The 25,355-nt window shown below is 40.7% G+C and overlaps 1 protein-coding gene across 6 annotated transcripts in view; it reads right to left on the bottom strand.

The window, feature by feature from the left end:
* The window catches only part of ZNF148 (zinc finger protein 148), a 126,425-nt gene extending 106,112 nt beyond the window's left edge, over positions 1–20,313 (bottom strand). For 2 of the 6 annotated variants that reach the window (XM_027061067.2, XM_027061064.2), the window contains exon 1: positions 5,910–6,300. The gene's annotated coding sequence lies outside the window, so the exon portion shown is untranslated. Of the gene's footprint in view, positions 1–5,909; positions 6,301–19,185; positions 19,597–20,071 lie in introns of those variants that run through there. The other 4 variants (XM_027061063.2, XM_027061065.2, XM_027061068.2 and 1 more) reach the window with 4 other exon arrangements.
* Between the last annotated feature and the right edge of the window lie 5,042 nt (positions 20,314–25,355).

Below are 25,355 nucleotides of genomic sequence, written 5' to 3' on the forward strand. Positions count from 1 at the left end.
GTGGAAGGAATCATCTACTTGATCTTAATACTATTATACAGTTACATTAATCAAGACAGTGTGGACTGACAAAAGGGATAGACACCTATATCAATGAAACAAAGAACCCAAAATTAACTAGACTAACACAAATATGCCCAACAGATAATACAATTCAATGGAGGAAAGATAGTCTTTCCAACAAATAGTACTGGAACAACTGGACATCCATCCATCCGCAAAAAAAAAAGTCTTGTCCTAGGGGTGCCTGGGTAGCTCAGCCGGTTAAGCATCCGACTTCAGCCCAGGTCACGATCCTGCGCTTCATGGGTTCAAGCCCCGCATTCAGCTCTGTGCTGACAGCTCAGAGCCTGCAGCCTGCTTCAGATTCTGTGTCTCCCTCTCATTCTGCCCCTCCCCCGCTTGTGCTGTCTCCCCAAAATAAATAAACATTAAAAAATTAAAAAAAAAAAAAAAAGTGTTGACCTAAACCTCACAACTTTATATAAAAACTAAATGGATCATGAGTTTAACGTAAACATAAAACTACAGAACTATCAGAGACATCCTTCAGGACTAAAGAAAAAGGTTCCTGGCTTTGGCACCAAAGCATGATTCGTAAAAGAAACAGACTTCATTAAAACTGAAAACATCTCCCCTGTGAAAGAACTTGTGAAGAAAATGAAAAGATAAGCCGTGGAGTGAGAAAATGTTTGCAAACAATGTTTCTGATGAATTCTTATCTGGACTATATAAAGAACTCTCAAAACTTAACAGTAAAAATATACATATATTCAGATTAGAAAATAAGCAAAAGGCATAAACAGCCAATACATATAAAGATGTTCAATATCATTAGTCAATAAGGAAATGCAAATTAAAACTACAATAAAATATCACTATATACCTATTACAACAGCTAAAATAAAAAATAGTAACAAATGTTGCCAAGCATTTAGAACAAGTAGATCTCTCATAAAATGGTACAGTCACTCTGGAAAAACAGTTTGGAATTTTCTTATAAAACTAAACTTGCCCAGGGCGCCTGGGTGGCTCAATCAGTTAAGCATCCGAATTGGACTCAGGTCATCATCTCACAGTCCGTGAGTTCCAGCCCCTCGTTGGGCTCTGTGCTGACAGCTCAGAGCCTGGAGCCTGCTCCGGATTCTGTGTCTTCCTCTCTCCTGCTCACACTCTGTCTCTCTCTCTCTCTCTCTCTCTCTCTCTTTCAGAAGTAAACATTAAAAACAACAACAACAACAACAACAACTAAACTTGCCCTTGCCATACAACCTAAAAAGCTCACTCTTGGGCATTTATCTCAGACAACTGTACACAAATTGCTATACATGAATTTTCATAACCACTTTTTTTTTATTTTTTTTAATGTTTACTTATTTTTGACAGAGAGAGAGACAGAACATGAGCAGGGGAGAGGCAGAGAGAGAGGGAGACGCAGAATCCGAAGAAGGCTCCAGGCTCTGAGCTGTCAGCACAGAGCCCGACATGGGGCTCAAACTCACAGACTGTGAGATCATGACCTGAGCTGAATACAGACATTTAACCAACTGAGCCACTCAGGCGCCCCTCATAACCACTTTATTTCTCAATAGCAAAATACTGAATATACCCAAAGTTCAACACATGAATTTTGATTCAAAAAAGTATGTTATTAATACATTATTCTTAAAATGACAAAACTACAGGGATGGAAAATAAGATTGCCAAGAGACAGGGAGGGGTTTTGAGGTGGAATGCAAATACAAAGGCCTAGCAAGAGGGGTTTTCTTTGTGATGATGGAACAGCTCTGTATCTTCACTGTGGTAGTAGTTATACGAACTTACTATGTATGGGAGAAAATTGCAAAGAACCACACACACACACACACACACACACACAAATGAATTCAGATTTAAAAAAAAATGGTGCAGGGGCGCAGCATGAGTGGCTCAGTCGGTTGAGCGTCCGACTTCGGCTCACGTCATGATCTCACTGTTCGTGAGTCCGAGCCCCGAGTCGGGCTCTGTGCTGCCGGCTCAGAGCCTGGAGCCTGCTTCAGATGCTATGTCTCCCTCTCTCTCTGCCCCTCCTCCACTCATGCTCTGTCAAAAATAAACAAACATTAAAAAAAAATTTTTTTTTAATGGTGCAAAGTATTTCCGGCAGTTCAGTTAAGAATAATGAACCAATGTCAATTTCCTGGTTTTGATGTTACTAGAGCTTTATACGATTTGTCACCACTGGGAAAAGCTGGGCAAAGGATATACAGGACTCTGTACTAATTTTGCAACTTCCTGTGAGTCTATAATTATTTCAAAATAAAGTTTCTTTAAAAATATGAAAGGGGAGAAATGAGGTAGAGGTATAGATGAAACAAGAATGGCCATTAATTGCTAACTATTGACGCTAGGTCATAGGTATATGAAGGTTCATTGTACAATTCAATTTTTTACCCATTTAAATTTTTCCAAGATAAAAAGTTAATGAAATTATAAGAAGACCATATATCAAAATATTAACAGCAGCTTTTCCAGTTGAGTTTTTTGCTAATATGCACTGTAAATTTCTTCTATAAATTTTTTACTTAAACCATTTAAAGAAATCTTTGCTCATACGATCCTTTGTCTTCATTTGTTTTACTCATTTACAAAAAAGTACACTATCAAAAAAAATTTTTTTAAGTTTATTTATTTATTTACTTTAGAGAGTGGGGGGAGAGGGGGCAGAGAGAGAGAGAGAGAGAAAGTGAATCCCAGGCAGACTCCCCTGTCAGTGCAGAGCCCCACGCAGGGCTTGAAATCACAAACCATGAGATCATGACCTGAGGGCAGTCAGACACTTAACCGACTGAGCCACCCAGGCACCCCTCTACTGAAAAAAAAAATTTAAACATAAAAAGAACCCCATTGATACTTCTTCCTCTGACAATAATACACTGCTTAATTTGAAAATACTTCATCTTAGGCGCCTGGGTGAGCTCGTGCCCCGCACTGAGTGAGCCCCACTTCTCTCTCTCTGCGCCCCCCACCTCTGTGCCCCTCACTCACTTGTGCCCTCTCTCAAAAAAATTTTTTTTCATCTAAATACTCAATTTATATTTCACCCAATTATAGTTCACCTGAAAGTTCCAATATCTTTTTCTAAAGTTAAACCAAAAGGATCTTGCTAGAATCGATTTACAGCTAGCACAGTAATTCACCATTATGGTGATCTTCACACAATTCTGCAAAACAGATGTCTAAGTTCAAGACACCCACAGATGTCTGAACAGCTCCAACTGGGTTTGCATTTGCAATGTTGCCTAAAGTATCATAATTAACTTTAAATATGTTTTTGTTTTAAAAGTATATGTGGTCGTTTTCAATTTTTCAAACACTTTTTTAAAAAGCACATACTGAAAAGTTTACAACCATTACAAACCATGCTGATGAATTCAACAAACACATGTGAATCTGAAAAAGTTATCAATAATTCACTAAATACTGAGATTCTCACAATGCAATTATTTAATTCAATTATTTAAATGTATTTGTATATCAAGCAAAAATTATCAATACTGTTTCCCTCAGTAATAATCAAAATTAATTTTAATTAAGTAAATTAAATTATAATAAAAAGAAGAGACCTGAACTCTGTTCTCTGTGAGAACTTGGAAGTCACAATCCCTCGGAAACTCCATTATCTACATACAAAAAGCCTTAATAAACTTGTTAATTTTGCAGCTCCAAAATCACATGTATTGATGACCTAAAGTATACTTCATAACCTTTGACCCATGATCATTCTAATGACAACTCTGGAAAAAGATTCCTAACAATATGGTACAGACATGTTAATTACATTATAAATAACTTTTGTAATATTTAATTTGGGAGAATGTTATTTTCAATATATGAGGTCAAGGGTTCTCAACATCAACACTACTGACATTCTGCACTGGATAATTCTTTGTTGTAGGGCTATCATGTGCACTGTAGGATGTTTAGCATCTACCCACTAGATACCAACAGAATCCCCCAGCATGGCAACCAAAAATGTCTCCAGACATTGCCAAAATCACTTCTGGTGGAGAATTATTGCATTACATTAATAAATGTCCAGGGTTTTTTGGAGATGGGAGGAAGAAAGAATGTTTTTGTGATTTAAAGGCCTAAGACAGGGGCGCCTGGGTGGCGCAGTCGGTTAAGCGTCTGACTTCAGCCAGGTCACGATTTCGCGGTCCGGGAGTTTGAGCCCCGCGTCAGGCTCTGGGCTGATGGCTCAGAGCCTGGAGCCTGTTTCCGATTCTGTGTCTCCCTCTCTCTCTGCCCCTCCCCCGTTCATGCTCTGTCTCTCTCTGTCCCAAAAATAAATAAACGTTGAAAAAAAAAATTTTTTTTTAAATAAAAAAAAAGGCCTAAGACAGGTTAGGAATGAACAAAATAAAAAAGTTCAATTGCAACTCATATACTATGAAAAGAAATGGTACTCTTTCAAAAAAAAAAAAAGGAAAAGAAACAGAAAAGGTACTCTTTTCTGTGAGGCCTACCGAAACACATGTTAATAACCAAATATTGTTATGTATAGCTAATGTAATAATAGTAGTGAGAATAAGAGTATATAAAGCTGAGGAGGAGAAAATCCACAAGTATCCCCATCTGTACCTTTTCAAGTATCTTCAATAATAAGAGCCAAGTTTTTAAGTCAGAGATTAATGAAGTTAACATTATGCCTATTCTCCCCAGCATTTGTGAGAAGGCTAAACATTCTCAAGTTACCTGCTATTCTCTAACCAGGGAGAATATCCGCATGAAAAACACAACTACCCACAGTTAATTACAATAAGCATCGATCTATTTTAATCAAGTGTTAAGTGTGCTACAAATGCCATGAAAAGTAACACTGAAGAATATCCTAAAGTTCCTTATATATTCAAAGAAAGACCAAAGGCATGTGGAGAAACTTCGTTTAAATGTTACAACAGAAAATATAAATGTTCACCCATTCACTTTTTGGCCCTTTAAAACTCACTACAAAATCAACTCAGCCATATTTTCCACCAAACAGAAAAATACCCAGTTTCCTTAGTCTATTCTTGGATAGGTCACCAGACTGGGAATAAGAGACCCAGAGTCTATTCCCAGTTGCAAAACAGACTGGTAATCTCAAGCAAATTATTCACTCAGGTTAAGGTTCTACGTCCGTATCATGCTGACAATACTGAAAATCTGCCCAGAAACAAGCACCGTGAAACCCAGGACTTCCTCCTGCACCCAAAGGACAACTGCAAACGTATTTTTAGATATATTAAATCTAAAAATCTGAATAGGATTTTATTTATAGCAACATTTAACATAGCTGAAATTTCAAAACTGTGTGGTGCCTTTACCATTGCCCCCTATAAAAATAAGAAATGCTCTTTTTTTAGATCACACCATGCCCAATTTTGCAAAACTCTACGAACTACACGATCATAATTATGTAAAACAAAACAAAAAGCTGTTTTTAATTCAAGCTCTTGGGAAGGGCTTTAACTTTTCCATTTCCTAACTTTATCTAGCTTTTAGTCTTGTACGCAGAGTTCTTTCCTGGCACTGTAAAAAGTGCTTCACAAAGTCTGGAGAGCAAAAGTTTACCCCATAGCCTCATTGCGGAGAGGCCTTAGCACGGTTCTTAACCACTAAACATGCAGGTTTTACTAGCGCAACCAATATACGTATCCCGGCGTACATTTCTGTTCTTGATATCGAGTAAAAAACTATTCGTCTAGCAGACCAAATTACCCATCTGACCTTACGGCACACCGTAAGACGGTGAACACAACCCAGTCCAACAGAAAATTTGAAAAAAGCAGGAGAGAAACGGGGGGGGGGGGGGGGCGCCTGTCAATTAGCATTCGGCGGTCCCCGCTGACAGGCAGACACTTGTTGGCCACCAAGAAGCCACTCACAAAGTTCGCCATCTCGCTGCGCCGCGGGCCCCGACCCGGAAGACGGGCGTCTGGGAGGCCCCGCCGCCCGCCGAGGCACCCCGGCAGGCAAAGCCCCGGCTTCTCGGCGCTCCTCCGCCGCCTCCCTGCACACGGGCGCACTCACGCACGCGCGCGCACACTCACACGTACACACACAACAAAAGGAAGCCTTGCGAGCCGCGTGCGGAGGTCCGCTGGGGGCGCTCCAGAAAGCTCCTCCTCCCGGCCCCCACCGCACAGCCCGCGCGGCCTGCTCACTTACTGAAGCGCCCTGGGAGAGGCCCGGTTGTGCGGAGTGCCGCGCCGGTGGCCCTCCCGGCTGTGCTCTGCCGTGGCGGCTCTTGGGCCCAGCACGGCGCAGCTCTTGGGCCCAGCACGTCCGCCCCCCGGCCGAGCGCAGACAAAACCCCGCCAGTGCGGGGGTCGGATCTGGGCCCGGGTTCCCGACTGCCCCGGCTTCTCAAGAAAGGTAACTCTTCCGCCTAACTGTCCCCACCCCTACAGACCGAGGGACTTTTAAGCCCCCTACGTTACCGAACCACTATTCAAAAGTAGTATCCAACAAAGCACTCCTCACGATGAGAAATCTTTCAGTAACCTCTTCCTTAACCCCTCCACGTACTCTGTTTCTCCACGCCTTTACTCGATGCAGTTGTCCCTTGCCTTCCTGTTTTTAACCTAAGAGCTGTGTTCCCCTCAAAAAATCACCTCCCCTAAACCATCTCTCCAATTTTACTCTTGAATTTACTTTTCTAATATCAAGCTTCCTCATAAATTACATCTCCCACTTACCTATTCAAAACCTCTCCACAGCTAACTTACAATTTTGATCAGCTCCCACCAAATCAACTCACCTAACTTTCTCAAAACTGCATTTTGTGTTCCCTCATTTCCTCCAAACTAACACTCTCCAACTTAACACACAAATTTGCCCCAAATTGCCCTCAAATTTTGTGAACCTATTCCAGAATGGCCACCACAGTCACTAAAAAATTCATTTCCCAAGCACACTCCCAATAATTTGACAATGATCTTTCCAAATATTCTCTACTGATTCACTGGAATCACTCATAACTCAAGACTACCATGCCCATTTCCCTAAAGACTCTAATTATAGAGCCTATTCAAATTAACACAGTATGTGTCATTAAATGTGTACATGTTGACAAACACACATATATGGGACCCTGCAAAACATCAAGTATGTATTTCATTCTAGCCATTATAAAAGGGCTTTTCTCAAATTTACAAGGAAAACTCCTTAAGCCAACCAAGATTTTCAGGTATCCAACCCCTATCTTGTGAAGTCACTTATCTGTTAAATTAATATAATTACCATTAAACATTCTCTGTTTCCACTACAATAATGCCCAACACCTTCCTTAAGATGTCCACCATCAATCAGTCTAACCCACACCACCCACTTGCCAAGGCCTAGCTATGTCTGAGGTATGTCCTGGAAACAACTCTAGACCAAATCAGGCAGCTTATAGCAGAAAAGTGAGATGGGCAAAATGACCTCCCTGAACCCTGTTAGGCCTTTTCAAAGCTCTGGGTCTCCACAGGTCCTTCATTATTAAGTTTGGTGACTGACTAAATGTAGAAGGGAGGGTGGGAAACATAATGAATGACCTGGGGCTGCATTCTGGAAGTAATCCTGAAGCAAAGCTGCACCTGGGTCAAACACCAATAATACCTATTTTATGTCTTGTCATATTCTTCTCACTGCCACTAAATATGCTCTCTCTGAAACATGGAGTAACATCAAAAACCCTGCTCTAAACAGGGAAGATCAGAAAGTATTCTTTGTTCAGAGGATGACCATGTGAATTAATCATGTAAGGAATGTAATGCAAATACAAAGGGTCTGAAGGATACCAGCACTGGACTGGTAATAGTTTAAAATGTCAGCTTCCGCGACCACAGCAAGGCACTGAGAGAGAATCTCAAAAACCACAGTCAGGTAAGCACCTGAGAGTCAAGCCTTTGATAATACAAAGGAAAAATTGACAGACAACAAAGACTGACAAAAATGAATACAACTGCAGAACTGGACAAGCAAAAGTTTGAGAGCAAAGCCAAAGCATTAGAGGCCTGGTCTAGGTCTTAAGTATCACCAATGGAAGATGATGAAGGTTTCAAGCACTGAGATTAAAAAAAAAAAGAAAAAAAAAAATCAAAAGGGGAACCTGGTGGTTCATTCAGTTAAGCATCCAACTCCTGATTTCTCAGCTCAGGTCATGATTTGTGGGACTGAACCCTGTGTCGGGCTCTGCTCGGACAGCCCGAAGCCTGCTTGGGATTCTCTCTCTTTCCCTCTCTATGCCCCCCACCTATTGGCACACTCACTCTCTCAAAAATAAATAAATAAATCTTAAAATAAATAATAAATAAATAAATAAGTAGTAATGTTAAACTATATTTTGGTTTTGGAGTTGGCAATATAGCTCCTTTAGACATGTTCAATAAATGACAAATAACTACAAACAAGACAGTGTATTTAGAACTATATTTCTGGGGCTCATCTCTATATAGATATTTTCTCATCTATATAGAAAACAAAGCAGCCACCCTAAGAACAATAAGAAATTTGGAGATAAAAGTCACTATAGACAAAACAACAACAGCAACAACAACACTACAGAGGCCATTTTAGACGGCTTAGGATGTCTCCTTCCTAATATCCACCCATTCTTTCTACTTTTTACCTGAACCTCTCTATCTATACAAATTATCACCACACAGTTTCTGCAAACAAAGACTGATATGGTTTTGAGGAACTCAAGTAGAGTTCAAAAGATCTCAATACCTCTATTATTATGCTATTTTTTAAAATACTTACGCATATGCACTATTATCTTTATAAGATCATGGGTGGCAAGGACTGTCCTTATATGCACAAAGAAAGAACAGGCTCCTGGCATTATTTCCTAGATAGCGTTATGTTTTCCCCCTATTTTCTCTGCTGCAACAGACTTACTCTCCTTTTCATCTTATTCAGATTCAGGCCAAGCCCAATCTCCTCATTCATTTCTGTTCTACCCATTTACTAGCTTCTATCAGTTTATCCATGTTCTACTGTCAACAAACTACCCTGTGTCTTTTGCCTTTCATATTAGTATACCTCCACCTTACCTTTTTTTCCCTTGCACATGAATGGCTACGATTTTGCAAGTATAATTTATTTCTAAAGAAATTTAAAGAACTGGTGAATGTAACAAATCTATTTATCTCCATCCCCACACCACAAGTCAGACATTATCATCTCTTGCCTGGATTGTTGTGACCACCCCTGCATCTTATCTCAAGCTTGGCTTTTTCTGAACAACCTGCTTCTCTCCTGACTTAACTATCCACTCTTCTACTCCTTCAGCCTGCTAAAAGACCAACTGCTTCTTGCTCCCAAGGGCCACTCCTATCACTAAAATATCTCTTTGCAGTTTACACTACTTACTTAAACCATTCCACTTGCAACATCTACCAAGCTCCGGAATACACTCCCATCTTCCTTCCCCCAAAGACCAATTCTACTTTGTCCCACATTCAGCAATTATTCTCAGTAACTTCAATGATGCTGAAGTACTTTCTACACCCTGACCTTCCTCAACTCCTAAAACCTTCAGCTGCACTTCAGCCACTCACACATATATAATGAAAATAGGTCATCAACTGGAAGTGCTGTACCACAAGGACTGTAACTTAAGAGACCTCCCTTTTTTTTTTTTAAACCACGACTTTATTTTATACTTCTACACCTGCTCTTTACGTCCCTTTGGCTTCACTTGTCTCCCCACACAACTGAAATCTGTCCATCAGCCATTTAATACTGCCCTCTCTAGAACATCATGACCTTCTATTATATTCACCATGCACCTCCCTAATGACAATCTTCACCATCTGTTTTCTTCACACCCACACACTGGGTGTTAAGTACCACCAGAAAGCTATGAAATCTTCCACAACTGATTTATTCTAAATACAACTCTCTATGTCATTGACTAATTCCAAGTCATTTTCATATTTAAGTCTATAATCCCATCAAATACTCAATAACTTCCATAAAATTCCCTCAAATCACACCTTCTCCACCTGTAATGAAATCCTCTTTACAGCTTCTAAAATGCTGTATCTTCATCCATCTGCTACTTCTTGCCTCCAGTTTTGGAAAAAGAGCTGTTCCTCCTTCTTAAAATAAACTTCTTAATACAATTCCTACATTCAATGTTTCCATATTCTCCCAACCTACTCAGTCCTTTACCCTCATGCACTCTGGTCTCTGAACTGCTCTCCTGAAGACCAAAATAAAAACAATTCCATATACCAAATCATATGACCCACCACCCAAGTCCTTATCCTCTCTTTGGCAATGACACTTGAACTACCTCCTCTGGGTTATGTCACTGTACTGCAGGATTCTACTGTGGTCTCTCCAGTTGCTGCTTCTATCTCCCATGACCACTGGTCCTCTTCTCAGCCCAAATAGTGGGTATTTTCTCCAGTTCTATCCTGGAGCTTTCTACCATTCTCTCTCCACTCCCTTCAGGATCTCATCCCTTAATACTGCTTCTACATTTTCATTCCTCATATGGATATCTTCCCCCAGCTCCCAAAAATAATCTTTAAACCATCACCCTCTGCTACAATCTAATTTATTCCTTAGGAACTGGAATATATAATGATTTTTTTAACTAGATTCTTCAATTACTGCTTCAATTAACACCTCAATTATCAGTACAAAAATTTCATGCCATTAGCACCCTACCAAATCCAGAATTAGCAGCTTCAATTATCAACTCTAGGTACATATTCCCAAATCTCTATTGGACCTCCTTCCTCAGCTGAATCCAGTATTTCTAACTCTAGCTAAATAATTCCCCTTGCATAATTCCATTTGGTGCTTCACACACTGGCCATGTATCTTAAAATGAAAGTAATTATTCTTCCCCACCAAAACAGTTCTGTTAACTGATCCAATAATTTTTGTTAATGGCACTACCATTCTCAGTTACCCAAGAAAAGCCCCAAAGTTTCCCTTTTCTTTTTCTTTTCCTCCAGTTTCCCAAGAGCCCATTTGCTGTCAAACCCTTCAATTCTTTCTTTAAAGTATTTCTTCCGTATATCTCTTTTCTTTGATTACCACTAACACCATCACAACTTAGACTCTCAACACTTCACACTTTTGTCAGAGCCTTCTGACTTTGTCTCCTAATCACTAGGTTCTCTCTTCATTGCAAAAACAAAACAAAAACAGGTCACCATATTTTTATTCTTAAATCACCTCATTTCCCCAGTCAAAAATCATCAATGGTTCCCCCACTGCATACTGAGTCAAATTAAAAGTCCTTAGACTTCCAGGGGTGACTGGGTGGCTCAGTCAGTTGGGCATCCAGCTCTTGATTTCGGCTCAGGTCATGATCCCAGGGTCGTGGGATCAAGCCCTGTGTAGGACTTTGCGCTGACAGTGTGGAGCCTGATTGGAATTCTCTCTCCCTCTCTCTGCCCCTCCCCTGCTTGTGCTCACTCTTCTCAAAATATATAAATAAACTTTAAAAAAAAAAAATTCCTTAGATTTCCAAAAAATAGAAACTAGCCAACAGTCCAACAATCATGAAATGAATAAATACACTGTGATATGTTCATAATGGAATCCCACAGAGCAATGAAAAAGAATAAACTACTGCTATACGCATCATGGATGAATCTCACAAACATATGTTAAGCATGAGAAACCAGACACGGATGTATGATTCCACTAATAAGAAATTCCAAAACATAAAACTACTCTGTTACAATAAAGATCAGAATAGTACAGCTGACCCCTGAACAACACAGAGGCTGGGGAATCCAACCTCCCTCTCACCCCATGGTCGAAAATCTGGGTATAACTTTTGACTCCCAAAAACTTAACTACCAGTAGCCTACTGTTGACCAGAAGCCTTACTAATAGCACACTGTAGATTAACACATATTTTGTAGATTATATGTAATATATACTGCATTCTTATAATAAAGTAAGCTAAAGAAAAGGTTATTAAGAAAATCATAAAAACACAGTACTACACCATAATTATCAAAAAAAATTCCACTTATAAGTGGATCTGCACAGTTCAAACCCATGTTGTTCAAGGGTCACTGTAGTTACTTTTGGTTGAAGGAGACATCAACTTGGAGTGACAAATGAAGGAGTCTTCTGGAGTGTTGGAAATGTCTACCTACAAAAATTCATTGACCTGTAACCTTAAGATTTGAGCACTTTATCTTTTTAAAAAACCTGTTTAGTCTAGATTTTTAGATGTTTCTTCTACTTTACAGCCTTATTTCCCTCCATTCATAAGATGAACCCTAGCTAATCTAGACCATGAACCCCTAAACACATCCAGAACTTTTCTGTTACTTGTATCACACTCTCTCTTCTTGGAATACCAATCCTCACCATCTTGCCTACTATAACCATATTTATATATGGTTCAAGGCCTAATTTGCACACCAACTCCTCCACAAAGTCAAATCAGCCACAGTACTTCTGTCATAGACAGTCATAGACAGACAGGGACATTTCTGTCCCTGGTCAAACTCCTGAAGAAAATGAACTCCATCATATATAAACATGAGTCCTTCACATTGCCTACCACGGAATCTTGAACACAGTAAGTATACAAAAATATTCCCTGAAGAAATTCTGGCAGTCCTTCAAAAGCACCCTTCAATCTCACCCCTCTTTCTCAAACCTATCCACTGTGACTGTCTCTACTTGGAATTCAAATTCCCCAATTTACATATTTAATCATTAAACAAATAATTGAGGACCCACTATATGCAAGAAACTGTAACTACCTATTCTAATGTACCCCCACTGAACTACCCCAACATGTATTCGTTTAAGCTGTTGCCTTTTGAATGTTACCACAGCTCTAAATTCCCAGTCATCCTCCCCTCCTCTCACCATCCAATCACATCCTACCCCCTCATTTCTAATCCTGCTATCAAACTAATTCAAGCCCTTCTTAAGTTTCTCCAGTAGCCTCATAACTGAGTTTCTCTCCCCCAATCTTACTCTACCATCACATTGCCACCAATCTATCCTGCCAAGTATAGCTATCAGCAGGTTAAGGTATTTAATATACAGTCTTTGCTTCCATTCTCTACTCAGAAAAGTTCAGAAGCTATACATTAATGATACATTAACATACTTTAATCCTATGCTAATATATCTTCATCCTCAAATCTTCACCACAACCCTTGCCGAAAGGTGTAAGAATTAAAAATTTCTTGATGGAAAACGGAGTCTCAGAAAGGAAGTAATTCTCTCCATAATCATAGCACAGGTAAACAGAAGGGCCAAGACTAAAACCTAGCTTCTGTTTTGCTTCCTCAGCACAACACTACATCATGTCAAATACAAACTATTTAGCTTAGCTTTCAAGGCCATTCATTTTCTACTCAACCCCACTGACTCTTCCTACCTTTTATCATATTATGCCCCATTCATGAACTCCGTGTTCCAAACTAGAAGCTGTGATCAACTATTTAGTCACAAAATTAGTTTATGAGTGACAGACATCTTTTTTTCTTAGCCAAACAGAATAGAATGGAAAACACACGAGTGCATCCAACATGTAAAGGTTATGGTTATTGAAGCTTTTTGTTTTATACATACACACAAACATTCACACATGCATGTATCAGGTGAGGATGTGACATGTATTTCTTACTGTGGATCAGTTAAAAAAAAAAAATTAAAAACTCACTATTCCCCACATATCCATGGCTTCTCAACTCCGAGTCTTTGCTTTTGCTAATACCTCAGATTGGAATGCTCTCTTTCCACTCATTTCTATCAGCCAGAATCCTATCCATCCCTTCAAAAACTAACTAAAATGCCACTTGCATGCCATTAAGGGTAGTCCCAGATTTTCCCCCAAATATTTTTTCCCACCTTTTAACTTCAGTAACATTTGGTTTTTCTTATGATACACTGGTCATGATGTAGTTATTTGTGCACAAGTTCAGCTCCACTACTAGAATATAAATCCCAAAGGATTTATTCCTGACTCCTCTAACAATGCTTTTGCATGTAACAAATGTTCATTATCTGTTGACTAAAGAGAATGCACCCCACCACTTTCTGAAACCTCAGTTATAAATCCACATCATAAATAATTTCTGCTACATTCTAAACTTGTTTACTCTTATCCTTCAAATTGTCTTACAATCTTCCTCCCCAAAATAACCATTTCGAGTAATCCTCTACACCTTCAATCTTCTCTTGCTGTCCTCTAAACACAACCTTATCATATATCAATTATGTTTTCCTTCTTTCAGAATCATACTTTCTGTAGGATAACCTTTCCTTCTCCATCTGGTTGTCTTCCACTCTATTCCTAGTTCTCTAGGATTCATAATAATAGACCTTATGATCTTTAAACAGATTCTTTCATTTTCTCTTCAACTAGACCTCCTCAATTATTTCAATTCATTTACAGTGTACATATTTCTGTCAGCCCCCATAAAATCCTTTGTAGAAAAAGGGCAGGTAGGGGTGCCTGGGTGGCTCAGTCTGTTAAGCGTCCAGCTTCAGCACAGGTCATGATTTTACGGTTCATGAGGTTGAACCCTGCATTGGGCTCACTGCCATCAGCAGAAAGACCACTTTGGATCCTCTGTCCCCAACTCTCTCTCAAAAATAAGTAAACATAAAAAAAAAAAAAAAAAGAGAGAGTGAGAGAGAAATAAAGAAAGAAAAAGAAAAAAGGCACGTAATGAATTGAAACAAACAGAAATAGATCATTTAGATCTTCTAAATTATCTGATACTTACTTTCTCATTCATTTATTCAACAAGCATGTGTCTACTAGACATATGCCCTCAATTCTGTCTATTCTATTCTGTAATTCAGAAAGCAGCTTTGAGAAAAGCATGCAGGAAAATGCCAGGATAGCAGAGCCAAGTTGACTCATGCTCTTCACTCACAGAGACCAAGTAATTTGTGGGGTACAGGCTCATAAAAGGAAAAACTAAAAGTTACACTAGACATAGATGGAAACAGATTTCCCCCCTCCCCGTTGTTCCAGGGAGCTCAAAATCTACCCAGCAAAGAATTTGAAAAGGAACAAACCAGTAGGAGTAGCTAAAATGAAATAGGCAGAAAGCATTAAGACAAAAATAGATCCAGACTCTAGGTTCATTCTAGGGCTGCAAGAGAAATTTGGAGCAATTTAGTTCCTCTCCTGAGATCCCTAAGGAATCCTTTCAAATATCTAGCTAAAGTACGGTACACTTAAATCCTTTCCCCAAACCTTAGCCAATATTCATTTCTCCATTCCCTGAACTCCTACAGCATTCACTATCCATAAAACTCATTTGGGAGCTTAATCATAAACCATCTTGTTCCCAGTAATGAAAGTGTTTATTAACAAATTTAGCCAGAATTTATTTACATATTAAAATCAATGAGGTCCTCTTTAAAGTAGTTACCTTGGGAGGCTACCACTTACTTACTCATTTATTCACTCCATCCATCCAACCAGTTCATGCACTTAGCTAACATCTAGTGTTCAGCTACCTCCAAGTGAAGTTATCACCACTCTTCAAAGTATTTCTGACTTCCTCACTGGTAGTGTTTTCCAAAGTAACTCAGTTAATAAGTCAACCACAAAAATCATTCCTATATCTGTGACTAACCGAATTTAAACCAAAACTATTCTTTATTCACCCTCTTTGCTATCAACATATCTTCAGCATTTCTAAAAATCAAATCTTTCAAACTAAAAAGATTTGTCACCAATAAGGCTATTCAGAATAACATTATGCCTCATATTGTTTGTAACTGTGCCCTTCTAAAGGAATTATGAACTCTGAGGATAGGGACCATGTTTAACCCACCTTTAAAAGCTCCATCCCCCCAGAGCACACAATAGGTACTTAATAATTAGATAAATTGTATAGAATGTGCTAGAGGCTCAGAAGGGAATTCAGAAAAGGTGATCCAAAAAAGTTCTGAACTCTACTACTGAAAACGACTACCAAAATACAAAAATTCTCACCTGGAGGTATACTTTTTTTTTTTTTTTTTGAAGAGAGAGAATCTTAAGTAGGCTCCACGCTCAGGGCTCAATCCCATGACCCTGGGATCATGACCTAAACCGAAAATCAAGAGTTGGATGCTCAAACGACTGAGCCACCCAGGCGCCCCTGGAGGTATACTGCTGATACTTGTTTTAAAAAATCAACTTTCTGAAATCTTACACTATTACTAAATTACTTCACAACTGTCCTTCTCCCCCTAAATGAATATAAATACTATAAATTCCTTGAGGCAAGAAATTGCACCTAACACTTTTTTATTACCATACCAAAATGAATTAAATCAGATTCTTAAAACAGCTAAAAAATCTCTAGTCATTTAGATCTGAAGTAAGAAAATAGAAATTAAATCAGCCACCAACTCCAGATTTAAAATTTATTCAGATTAAACTAGCCTCAGATTAGAAGAGAAACTTTGGTCCACCCCTTCAATGTTTTTGCAGGATTGTTCTAGTCACATTCTAATCCATTCTGTCTTCTTCCCTTAAATCTAAAGGCTTCACCAATCAGATATCCGTTTTATCCCTCACTCTCTAAACACACAATTTAGTCTACAATACTCCCATGGTGTTCAGCAATTTCACACAGTCCCACTATTATCACGACAGTGAAAACTACTTTCTATCAGTCATTCAACAGGTTATTTACTAAGCACTTAAACTGTTCTGAGTTTCCCCAAAGGTTAAGAAAGTCTCAGCTCCAGAGTAGGGTACAGTCTAGCCACCCTCTGCAAAACAAAGAGAGAATAATTCCCATAAGCAAACACAAGATTTAGCAGTATATAATCTACATGTGAATGCTTCTTACTCAAAGAAGATTCTCAAGAGGTAAGGTTACTTAAACAAGACTTCCGAAAAGGGGAGCAAGTTCTTTCTATTCTTTCCATATCCATCATACTAACTTGGTGATGTTAAGCCCCATATACAAATTTCAAAAACCCAATATTTTATTAATCTATCCTAATATATAAGCAGCATACTTTTTCCCACCATATTTCCACCATATTAGTGACTTAAATATGCATATTTCCTTGTAACTGCCACAAATCTATCTCACCACTGTAATTTTAAATCCCCTTCACATCCACTATATCCAAATGTCCTCAGAATTCTTTACCCTTTCTTCAGCCTCCCACAAAATTACCACCACCTCCATCATACCCTGACCTTCATCCTCTTCCCCCTGCGATCACACTTCCCCATCCCTCCCTCCCTCCACAAAAAAAGAAACACATTATCCACACCGATTCACTCCTTCCTAAAAACTCTTATAAGAATTGCCATAGAAGCCTGGAAAGAACAATAAGCAGTCATTTAATCCATTCCCAGAGTCCTCACTCTAAACTCTCCAGAAGACTGTCAAAGAACATTGCACAGTTGACCTGATAACTAATTCCAAGATGAATAACTATCATTGCCAAGCAACTCTTCCTCATCACTAACCAGCAACCCTTTTGCTGCAAAGATGTCTCCTACAACCTAGTTTTTCTTACAGATCCATCCACCAAACTTCCCTTTACCTTCTCACCCAGTCTATTTCCAGTATAATTTTAAATGCTTTCTATTTAAGCATATTATTTAAAGATATACAGTTAATAAAAAAGCTAAAATAATAACTATCAAAGGTTTGAGAGGAGGAGAAAGGGGATAATATCAGCGACACGAATCCTTTTCATTAACAGAGGTCTTTCAACTCCTTCATAATGTCATTTTAATCAATCAAGAAATTACAGTACATGTATATTACTTGGAGACCTGAAGAAAAGCATGATACGAACTACAAAAATTAATGCTTACAAGTAGAAGCCTCTGGAAAGTGGGATTGTGATGGACAGGTGAGACAAGGGCTCACCCTTGTGAGCTTTTCATTATAAGCTCTCTCAGGACAATTTTACTTTTTAATTATGTACATGTATAATTCCATACAATTTAAAAGGGGGAAAAATAATGATGACATACTATATTTAAGTCCATTAAAGTTACAAAAATTAAAAGAAATGATAATATACAGTGCAGGTGAGGGGAAAGAAAACAGACCCTCTCATTCTGTGATGACAATAAAAATGGGTACATCCTACAATGTAATATACTGAAGCCCTTGAAAAAAGTAAATTTAAATATACTGACATAAAAAGTTTTCCAAATTTAAAAAAAGTAATCCTGGCTTATTTCCATTAAAAAATTTTTTTTAATAAAAGCCCCTCTCATCTCTAATGCTAAATTCTCATCCTCCTTAGATATATTTGCTAAACGAATAAAAGAGTGAATTTTCCCGTCCCTCTCCCAAACTTCTTCCCCATCAATCCCTCCACCCTCTACTTCCATAAAAAGATATTTCATACTACCCTTTCTTCAGCTGAATTAATATTACAATGTTATGTGTACAGTCTTTCTTAACAATAAAAAGTGAATAATTTTCAGGCAAATCTTAAAAGTATGGTTCTAGCCTAGATTTCCCTCTTGGAAATCCAGTCTGGTGGGAGCTAGAGAAATCCAATAGGCCTTGGTTCATTTCCTGATATGAAAATGCTAATATTCCCTCTAATTTGGCTCTAGAATCATCTAGTCTCTTCAGGTTCCCCTAAACCTCAACCCAACCAGTCCTGACCTCCTTGCAACCTAAGACCAAAACAGACATTCTAGATCCTCCATTCTGCAGGCCCATACTTTGCAGACTGATGCATTTTCTTCAATACCACAATGCCTCCGTAAGAGTATACATTCAGGAACCATGAATAGCAAAAAGTCTCCCACCAGCTCCAGAGTTATGGAACCAATCCAGTCAGACTAATTTGAGCTCCAAATGGAATCTCCAAAGAAAGGCCACTGTGCATGGACTCCCCCCACCCACCATTAATTATAACCCTGGGGTGAATAATATGGCATCAGTTCTCCTGGACCAGATAAGCTGGGCAGTGAAGAAGAAAACCGCCAAGTCCAGTAATTTCCATTCCGGCATTAGTGTTCACCCTGACTCTAGTAAATGACAGTACTTTAAATTTGCTAAAATCTAAACTCACGGCCTAGGGAATCCCTGGAGGCCAGGCGTTTTTTTTACCGTCTGTTTCAGGGATTCTAATATTCACTGGTGCAGGTTTAAAAGGTCTCAGATCAAACTACAGACTAAGGTCTAATTCTCAGTGACCCCCAACCACTGCGGGACCCACACTTACCAGATGTCATCTACAGAAGAGCCCAAACAGGTTCAGAACTAGGCCATCCCGGCCCATCTGGAATAACTCTTTAGTCCTTGGGCCAACATTTATTAATTCTACTACATCTGTCTATTCTATCATGCATTCTCTTCATAGTCTCTAGTATTTAGCACTTCCTCTGGCTTCGAACGCTATCCTTTCTATTCGCGGAAACTCCTTGTATCCGTTCTTTCCTTTCCTTAGAAACGCTTCAGTTCTTTCCATAACGAAATACCTAATGTATCTGCACAATGAACACCCTCCGGACTCCTGGATACTCCTCCACGGGCACCCTCTGCATTCCTCCACCTATCCGGCATCTTTCCCTCTGGCCGCTCTCCCTGAACACACTCCCACTATGTTTCCCGCAAGGATTCCCTTTTCTCCAACCCCTGCCCTTCCCTTCCCTTCTTCCAAAGAACACTCCGGCAGCAACAGTGACTGAGGCCTGCGGTGCATAAAGCACTGCACCAGGCACGACGGACAGAGACCTGGTGTTTCTCTAGCCTTTTCACACCCACACCCAGCACCCTCCGGCCTCCCCCGGCAAACCTCCCACCTCCTTCCCTACCTCTGACACCCGCCTCAGGCCTCGGAGGCCGCCTTCTCGCCTCCGCCACCCCCGTCATTATCCTTTCTCAACCCCCCAACCCACCATCCGCGCCCTGCTTCCTCCCGTCCCCCAGCCAGCTCCTGCGCTTCGCTCGGCCTCGGCCGCTCCCCAGGCCACCCCCAGCCTCGCCACGGCTCGCTCCCCCCCCCTCCGGGGTCAGGCCGTTACCGCCGCGCGCTACCCCCGCGCGCCGTCGCTTCCCCCTCCCCCACCCTCCCCAAGGGCCCGGGCCTGCCAGGCCCAGCGCTTTACCGCGGGCGGGCGCCGAGTCGCGCGGTCACCGACTGCAGGCGGCGGCAGCTCCAACCCTCCTAGAGGCCTTGAGAGAAGGGGAAGGGGGGAGGGGAGAGAACTTTTGCTGTGGCAGCTTCAGCAACAGCTCCCACCCCTGCGCCTTTCTCCTCTTCCTCCCCCTCCTCCTCCTCCTCTTCCTCCTTCTCTTCCTCCTCCCAGAGCAGTCGAGACGCAGACATGCCGCGGCTAGAGCGCCGCCGCGGTCGCCGCCACTGCCGGCGCGGTGGATTGTGGGAAGCCCCGCACACGGGAAGCGCTCCGCGGCGCCCTCCCTTCCTGGCCCGGGGACCAGGTTGGGAAGACCCAGCGTGGCTCCGATTCCGGCGCCTGCGTGTCACTGGCCCAGCGTGGCCGGGGAAGCTGGCCCCAATCCTCAGGTTTCCCGAGCTGGGGCCGGATGAAAGCAATTCGAGAAATGTCGGCACTGAGGAAATCTCTTTGATAGGGAGTCAGCCTTCATCCATAATCCGTGCCTAGCGCCCTGAGAGGGCTCGGGGGTCGGGTGCGTTTCAGGCCCTAGGAAAAGGAAGGGGCGGGACCTAGGTGAAGGACCTACTGACCAAAATGCCTTGGCTTTTTCATTTCTCCTCTCTTACCTGCCCTCTCCCCCGCTGCCTCCAGTCGTTGGCCTTCACCACCCCAAATGCCACCGTTTCCGGAAACGGCGCTCCAGAGCCCTTGAAACCAGCAAACCCTGTTAGCGTCTGCAAACTGAGAAGCAGAGTGCGAGTCTAAAGAAAGATCAGGAGATCCTGGACCCTGTTGCGCAAGGTCTTACAGGTTTTCCCCTGTCACATCACCTGGGGCCCAAACCTCACTCTTTCTGGCAAAGATTTGGTAATGATCTATATAGAGCTAGAAGTACAGTTGTGTCGTCCGTTGGAGGCCCTTTAAGTGACCTTAGCCAAATTGTGACCTCCTTAAACATGCTTTTATTCAACTAACATTTTTTAAGCACCGTGAGGTGCTTGTGCATACTGCAGTGGTTTACAATTACTCATCTTTGTGTCCCCACCCTAGCACAAGGTCAGCCGTGTAACGTAAAAGATGCTCAGTGAATGTTGAGTGATTATGAACAAGGGATGAAGCACCTTAATCACGATTTCTTCAGAACAGTCTGAAGATTTATTTAGCATCTCTCTGCAGCAAACATAACCTCTGAGGAGAGAGGGAAATGAAAGGCTTTACAATATCTATATAACCATTTCTGGTGTTCTCCTTCCCTTGTCCACGCCCACCTTCCCACCCCTTGCCAACTGAATGTTCATTTGAATACTGCTTTTTGGCAAAGCTCCAAACTCCCGCATTATGCACTTGTGATGGCACTGAGTTAGATTAGTGTCTGCAAGGTTAATGTTCCCCCAGGCATTAACGTGATGCCTGTTTAGAAATAGCTAAGGCCCAGAGGGTCAGCTTAATTTAGACACAGGTAACTAAGAAGAGCACGGATAAACCACAGCTCCACAATCAACTCTCCATGTGCTTTCTCCATTAGAAAATATAAATTTTAATAAGATGACAATGCATATTCTGCATGCTAATTGCAATAAAACAGTAATACAAGTTAGAGCATAAGACAGTTACCTGGAGGACAGCCTTCTGGCAACTTCTAGCATCTGCAATGGCATCGAATTCAGGTGTTAAAATAAAAAACACCTCTGGCAGCAAAGAAACACTCTTGAATATCAGGTAGTAGAAAAACTAATAACTGAAAAGAATTGAAGGACTGGTGATTCCACTCAATGGGTTGAGATTGATTGATTGATTGGTGTGCCTTTCAGCATAGTTCTCTGCTCAGCACCATAACAGGAACAATAGAGAAACAACTGTCTAACAAGGGCAGACTAAAGAGCACTAAAGAGGTAATGACAGCAGGAGAGATGATGGGGAGCAAGTTTAAGGCTTTTGTAGGTTAAACTTCAAGAAATGTTTCTCAGCCCCAATTTACTTCTCCATACTCCTCTTGCTCACCTCCGCAAACACCAGCCCTAGGCATTCAGCTTACTTTCCTTTCTTTTTTTCTAATTTTTGTTTTGAAGTAATTATAGACTCACAAGAAGTTGCAAAAATAGTAGAAAGAGTCCCATTTAGCCTTCACCCAGCTTCTCCCAGTGGTGACATCGTGTAGAGTTCTAATAAGATATCAAAACCAGGAAATTGACAATGGTACATTACCTTTAACTACACTACAGAACTTACTTAGTTTTTATCATTTGCTTTAAATCTGCATGTGTGTGTGTGTGTCTGTGTGTGTGTGTGTGTGTGTGTGTAGTCTTATTCTATGTATAGATTTGTGTAACCACCACTACAACCAAGATACAGAACTGTTCTATAACCGCAGAAGAACTCCCTTATGCTACCTTATTGTATTCATAAATTCACCCCCCCTTCTGACCCCCCTACTCCATCCCTGTCCCCTAGTAACCACTGATCTGCTTTTTATGTCTATAGTTATCTCAAGAATGTTATATAAATGGAATCCAACAGCATATAACCTTTGAGACTGAAGTTTTTACCTAAACATAATGCCCTTGAGGACCAGCCAGATTGTTGTAGGAATCTAACGTTCATTCCTTTTTGTTGCTGACTAGTACTCTGTTGTATGTATCAGGTTGTGTTCATTCATTCCCCAGATGAGGTACAGTTGGGTTGTTTCCTATTTTTTGCTATTACAAATAAATCTGTGTACAGGTTTTTTGCATGAACTTAAGTTTTCATTTTCATCACATAAATGCCTGAGAGTATGAGTGATGGGTCATGTAGTAAATGTGTATTTAATTTTTTAAGAAACTGCCAAACTATTTTCCAGAGTAGCTATATCATTTTACATTCCTGTTACCAATGTATGAGAGATCTAGTTTCTCCTCATCTTCACCAGTACTTTGTGTTATCACTCTTTATTATTTCAGCTGTTTTAATAGGTATGTAGTTCTCTCTCCCCAAAACTGGCTCCTGAATAGGATGCAAGGTATATCTGCAACTCCTACTTTCCTTGGTGCGCTTTTAAACAAGTTCACAGGCCCCTTTCATTGAAGGATTTCATCACATATCACTGAAGAGAAACATAATTCTTATGGGTAAATTATAAGGTTTCTTGAAATATTAAGTTTATATAGCTAATGTCTCTTTTTGACACCCTTTTTGAGATAGCTCCAGGAAATATCTGTTAAGTGGGCCTAGAAATTTCTTTTAAGAGATGATCTACATTAGACTAAGCTACTCAGGGAGTGCCAAGCATCAGACTTCTGCTCAGGTCATGATCTCACTGCTTGTGAGTTTGAGCCCGGCATTGGGCTCTGTGCTGATACTTCAGATCCTGGAGCCTGCTTCAGATTCTGTGTCTCCCTCTCTGCCCCTCCCCCGCTTGCACATGCATGCTTTCTCTCTCTCTGTCTCTCTCTGTCTCTGTCTCTCTCTCTCTCAAAAATAAACATTAAAAAATTTAAGGGGTGCCTGGGTGGCTCAGTCAGTTAAGTGTCTGACTTAGGCTCAGGTCATGATCTCACAGTTCATGAGTTCAAGTCCCACATTGGGCTCCGTGCTGACAGCCCGGAGCCTGCTTCAGATTCTGTGTCTCCCTCCCTCTCTGTTCCTCACCCACTCGCACTCTGTCTCTCTCTCTCTCTCTCTCTCTCTCAAAAATAAATAAAGATTTTTAAAAAAATTTTTTAAAGACGAAGCTGCTCAGGATATAGTTCACAGGTGGCAAACTTAAATGCCCAACAAGCCAAGCAGGTAACATGAATAGATGAAGAAGGGCAGGTGCAAAGACAATCGACAGTGAAAGGGGCTATGAAGAACCAGAGAGCTCAAACCAATCTGAAGGGCACAGCCACTACTCATTTCCAGCTGATGATTTCCTGAAGATCAAGAAATGAAGAGAAATCAGGAATCCAGTGAACTCTCCCAAATATCAATGTTGGCAACTAACTCCATTTCTTTAAAACAGGAAAGCATGTCAGACAAAACATGTCTGTGGGTCAGATGTGGCATACAGCCATCATTCTATCTTATCTGAGATGCACTTAACTCATGGAGGGCTGACAGCACTGCTCCGACTGGCAGGATTTTCAGTGCCTCCCGGTGCCTCTTTCCTTTCCTCTGGTTCTGGAAAGGGTTTTCAGTCTTGTCCCTCTCGCTTCTGTAGGAGAGGAACGTACCATCTCTTGTCCCCAAAGATTTCACCAAGTCTTCAAAACCTCCTGTACTAACCATCCTCCAGGTTTCCTGGATGTCTCAGGCTCAGAAGTATGTGGAAGGACTATCTCTACCCATATGGTTGACTGCAGCACAAGCTGTTTGTCAAGGCTGGTTCTACCTTAAGGAGAAATGTGGCTTCTTTTTGCAAAGCTCCAAATTCATAGCCTTGTCAGAGATTGGTCCACAGGAGCCTGCCCTCACTACATCTTGTCATTCCTATAAGACCCAGGAGAACATGGCTTTTCCTGTTCCCATGGGCCATCTCAGCCTGAGACACCTCCCCCTGAGTTTCTCCCTCAGATCTGAAGGGCATTTCCAGATCATTGATATATTCTAAAACTAACGACCAAGATATGGAAACAAGTTAAGTGCCCATTAATAGATGAATAGGTAAAGAAAATTAATAGATGAATAGGTGTATATATGCAACAGAATATTTATTCAGTCTTTAAAAGAAAGGAAATCCTACCATTTGTGACAACATGAATGAACCAAGAAGACATTGTACTAAATGAAATCAGTCAATCACAGAAAGACAAATACTGTATGATTTCACCTATATCAGATATCTAAAATAGTCAATCTCATTGAAGCAGAGAATAGTGGTTGACAAGGGCTGGAGGGCAAGGGAAATAGAGAGTTGTTATTCAATGGGTATAATAAAGTTTCAGTTATGTAAGATAAGTTCTAAAGATCTGCAGTACAACACTGTACCTGCAATTAACAATAAGGTATTGTGCACTTCAAAATTTGTTTTCTTAAATCTCATGGGCACCTGGATGGCTCAGTTGGTTAAGTGTCCTACTTCGGCTCAGGTCATGATCTCACAGTTCATGGGTTCGAGCCCCATATCAGGCTCTATGCTAAGAGCACGGAGCCTGCTTAAGATTCTCTCTCACTCCCTCTCTGCTCCTCCCCAGCTCATGCTCTCTTTCTCTCTCTCTCTCTCTCTCTCTCTCTCTCTCAAAAATAAATAAATAAATCTTAAAAAAAAAAACAAATCTCATTTTAAGTGTTCTTACCACAAAAAAAGACAGACAGA

Source organism: Acinonyx jubatus, chromosome C2 (genome assembly GCF_027475565.1).
Source record: "Acinonyx jubatus isolate Ajub_Pintada_27869175 chromosome C2, VMU_Ajub_asm_v1.0, whole genome shotgun sequence".
Classification (NCBI taxonomy): Eukaryota; Metazoa; Chordata; class Mammalia; order Carnivora; family Felidae; genus Acinonyx; species Acinonyx jubatus.